This window comes from Marmota monax, unplaced genomic scaffold, assembly GCF_021218885.2.
Source record: "Marmota monax isolate L192 unplaced genomic scaffold, Marmota_monax_Labrador192_F-V1.1 WCK01_AAM20220418_F8-fsc00011, whole genome shotgun sequence".
NCBI classification, from domain to species: Eukaryota; Metazoa; Chordata; class Mammalia; order Rodentia; family Sciuridae; genus Marmota; species Marmota monax.
The window spans coordinates 17,058,338-17,062,463 of record NW_026693082.1 but is presented as its reverse complement, the minus strand read 5'-3'; positions in this window follow the sequence as shown (position 1 = coordinate 17,062,463).

The window sequence follows — 4,126 nt, the reverse complement described above, 5'->3', positions numbered from 1 at the left end:
TTTGGGGGGGGGGGATTAGTGGGAGATCCAGGCACAAAGGAATGATAATGATCAGAGTTATAAAAGATTTATAGAGGTCATTTGTATTTCCTAAAAATTCTGTATATTTAAATTTTGCTTACTTAGTATAACTTAAACAATTCTTAGGGGAGAACCCTCATTTAAATAATGCTTGTTAAAGGAACTAAATTATAATATATATATATATAACTGTTTTATTGGTTTATTCATTTGCTTTTGTTAATCTCTTGCATAAATTAGTGGTGTACACACGAGATCATGTTAGTTGGATGGGGAAACTGTTGGGTGAGCATTTTGGGAAATAGGGAAATGGAAGCATTATGTAGAAGTAATTTATGTCCTCAAATTAAGGATAAATTTTGAACCTGACCCCCCACCAAATTTTAAAGAGCAGGTTTTTCCTTGAAGGTTTAAATATTAAAACATGGGGTGGAGAGGAGAAAGAAAGAAAAAAAAAAAAAACCCAAACAACAAAACACTGAATCTAATATTAAATATTAATCTCAGCTTAAAAAGGTTGTCCACATAAATTTTTCTAATATGTATGTATGTATGTGTGTGTGTGTGTGTGTATATATATATACACATACATACATACATACATGGGGGTACCTAGGACTGAATACAGGGGCCCTTGACCACCAAGCCACATCCCCAGCCCTATTTTGGATTTTATTTAGAGACAGGGTCTCACTGAGTTGCTTGGTGCCTCGCTTTTGCTAAAGGTGGCTTTGAACTTGCGATCCTCCTGTCTCAGCCTCCCAAGCCTCTGGGATTTAAGGTGTGTACCACTACACCTGGCTCGTTATATTTTTTAATATAAAAGTATATAGATGGACTAGGAATATAGCTTAATTGGTAGAGTGCTTGCCTTGCATGCACAAGGCCCTGGGTTTATTTAATCCCCAGCACCACAAAAAAAAAAAAAAAAAAAAAAAAAAGAAAAGAAAGAAAAAGAGTCTATAAATAAATAAAAGAGAAATGATTTTTCATAGAACATTTTTTTTACTAGATGAAGAAACTTAAAAATATTGATATTTTTGCCTTATTATCCTAATTTAGGAAATCATCTAAAATGCTTAAACAGGTTTATGCATACAAAAGCTTTCAGCAACATTATTTATAAGGAAAGTAAGTACTATTTTCTTAAATGGAAACATTATACAGCCACTGAAAATAGTTTTGTGTAGTGTTATGTAAAAAAGGAAGTGTACACAATTGAACAGTTTAAATGTCATCAGCTTAAAAACTGCATGGAAATATGTCAGCTGTCAATAGCTGCCTCTAAATAAAGGAACTGCTGATTATTTTTTTCCTGTTTTTTTTTTTTTTGTAGTTGTAGATGGACAGCATTTATTTATTTATTTTTTATGAAGTCCTAAGGATTGAACCCAATGCCTCACATATGTTAGGCATGTGCTCTGCCTCTGAGCTACAGCACTAGCCCTGCTGCTGTTCCTTAAAAAATACTTATTCTTTAACATATTTTCAAGTTTCTTCATTTACCATTTACTACTTTTATAATCAGAAAAAGAAATACATTATTTGTCATACATATGTTTATGTCCCAGTGATATGTTTTCAGCATCATAATGACTATAAATGCATATATATATGTGTGTGTGTACAAACATTGTTGAATAAGGAAGAAGTTTGGTATTCTTGAAATCCACATAATGGAATTTCAAGGAAAAAACATTAATATATATCTTGTAACTGACACAGTAATAATTATAATTATTTACTAAGTATTTTAACATAGCATTTGCATATTAGTTGATGGTGAGGAGATGATTAGAAAAAGGAATACCTTAATTAATTTACTAAGTTCCTTGAAACTGTCAATTAGCAACTCTTTCACAGAAGAGTTTAATGAAACAGTGTATCAAAAGCCTATAAGGAGAAATACTGGGGAATGATATTGGCCAAATTACATTGTTATAATGTATGTATGCACGAATATGTAACAATGAGTCACACAATATGGTACAACTATAATGCAACAATAAAAAATGGGGAAAAAATGGTGTCTTCTTAGTTTGTGTGGTGTACTTTTCCAAAAAAAAAAAAATAATTTACTTCAAAAAGAACAGTCTCTTAAGTGCAAATTTTTGATAAACACAAAGGACAAATTTTCTTGTTTCTTTTGGTTAAGTTGTGAGCTTTTTCATAAGATTCTGTGATCTGACATCACCAATAAAAAAAGGTTTCATGTAGAAATAACTGTTAATGATCTTACCTTGTAGTGCTTTTACAAGTTTTAGAGATGTATGGGGAAGTACCTAGCATAGTATCTGGCTCATAGGCACTCATTAAATGATAACTATTATAATAATACCTAACATTACTATGCCTTCTTACCTGTTATATTCCTACTATTTTCCATACTATGCTTTTGTAATGCCAAGACTAGAGCTCTACAAGCTATGTTTCTAGTTTGCCAGCTGAATTCTTGTTTTGTTCTGCCAATAAAGAGTAATAGGGGAAGACAAAGTAAAGGACAGGGGAGGGAAAAAAACTTGCCTTTTCTTTGTTGACCTTCTGTACCTGACAGCATTGCCCCAGATATAGATCTCACAGTGTGGTAATTAGCTACAAATTTCAACTACTTTCCACTCCTCTAGAGCCAGTCCCAACATAGCCTCTCAAAGGTACCAGCAGCAAATAGGCAGTACCTCTTCCTCTGGGATTGGGGTTCTTCCTCTATTTTCTACTAAAATGTCAGCTTTATAAAGGAAGAGATGTGATCATATTTACCACAGTGTCTGCCATATACAGTAGTTAAATTACAGCGAACAAATGAATTTAATAAATTGTAGAAATTAATAAACTGCAGTAAATGCAGAAGAAAAACATATCAAAATAATTGCAAAGAACATATATGGAAGTGACAAGATGACACAATATAGGCTGACTCATCTCCCTGAGTATATAATGTAAAAAATGAATCACAAAAAGCACTTAAAAATGTAATAGTAGAGAACTTCCACAAATAATGAAAGAACTGAATCTGTGGAATAAAATGTTCAGAGAAAAATATTCAATATTGAGGCATATCCTGGTTAAACTATTAATCATAAAGAATAAGGAAAAACTTTTCAGACCCCCAAGCAGAAAAAGAAATCACTTACGAGGCAGAGGAAATCATGCTGGCTTATACTTCTAAGCAATAGTTAAAGCTAGAAAATAAAACAAAATATCTGTGCAAGGTTGTTGTTGTTGTTGTTTTGTTTTTTTGGTATCAGGGATTGAATCCATGGGTGCTTAACCACTGAGCTACATCCCCAGGCTGGCTTTGAACTTGCAAGCCTCCTGAGCTGCTGGAATTAAAGGCATGTTGCCACCATGCCCAGTTAGCTATCTGTGCAGTTTTAAGGTAAAGCCAGCATAACCCTAAACTATTACATCTAAATCTGTGCCATTCAAGAATTAATGAAAAAAGCAAATATAGCATCTGTGAGTCCACTCTGGGGGGAAAAACTACTTAGTGAAGAACAGATGAAATAATGAGTCAATAAGTAGGATATACAGAAGTACGACATATTGTGGGCACTGGATTTATAAACGTAGATCAAGACCAAATAATCAATGAAATAAAGATTACAGAAATGAAAATTAAAATTTTATAAAACTAATGACATAACTAATAAAAGTATTTTCATAGCAGAGTCTGTTGGCATTTCCAAATTTGAAACATACAGATAGTAGTCTCCAAAGTCTTAACTTTTTTAATATTTATTTTTCAGTTGTAGTTGAACATAATATCTTTATTTATTTTTATGTGGTGCTGAGGATCAAACCCAGGGCCTCGCACATGCTAGGCGAGTGCTCTACCACTGAGCCACAACCCTCAGCCCTCCAAAGTATTAATTTTACTTTTCAAAATTTTTGTTATTTTATGGAGTAAGATCATTTATGGCAGAGAAATTTTCCTAAAAGTTCAGCAGTTCCTTCAACCAAATTCCATGATTTTTTTTGCTCATATAGTCATGTAAATAATTTTATTATCTCAAGGACTTATTTTTTATCTTTCTTTGATGTGTAACCTCAGGCTTTGCCCAGATGTTGAAAAAATACACATTGACTTTGGCAATATTTCTTTCTC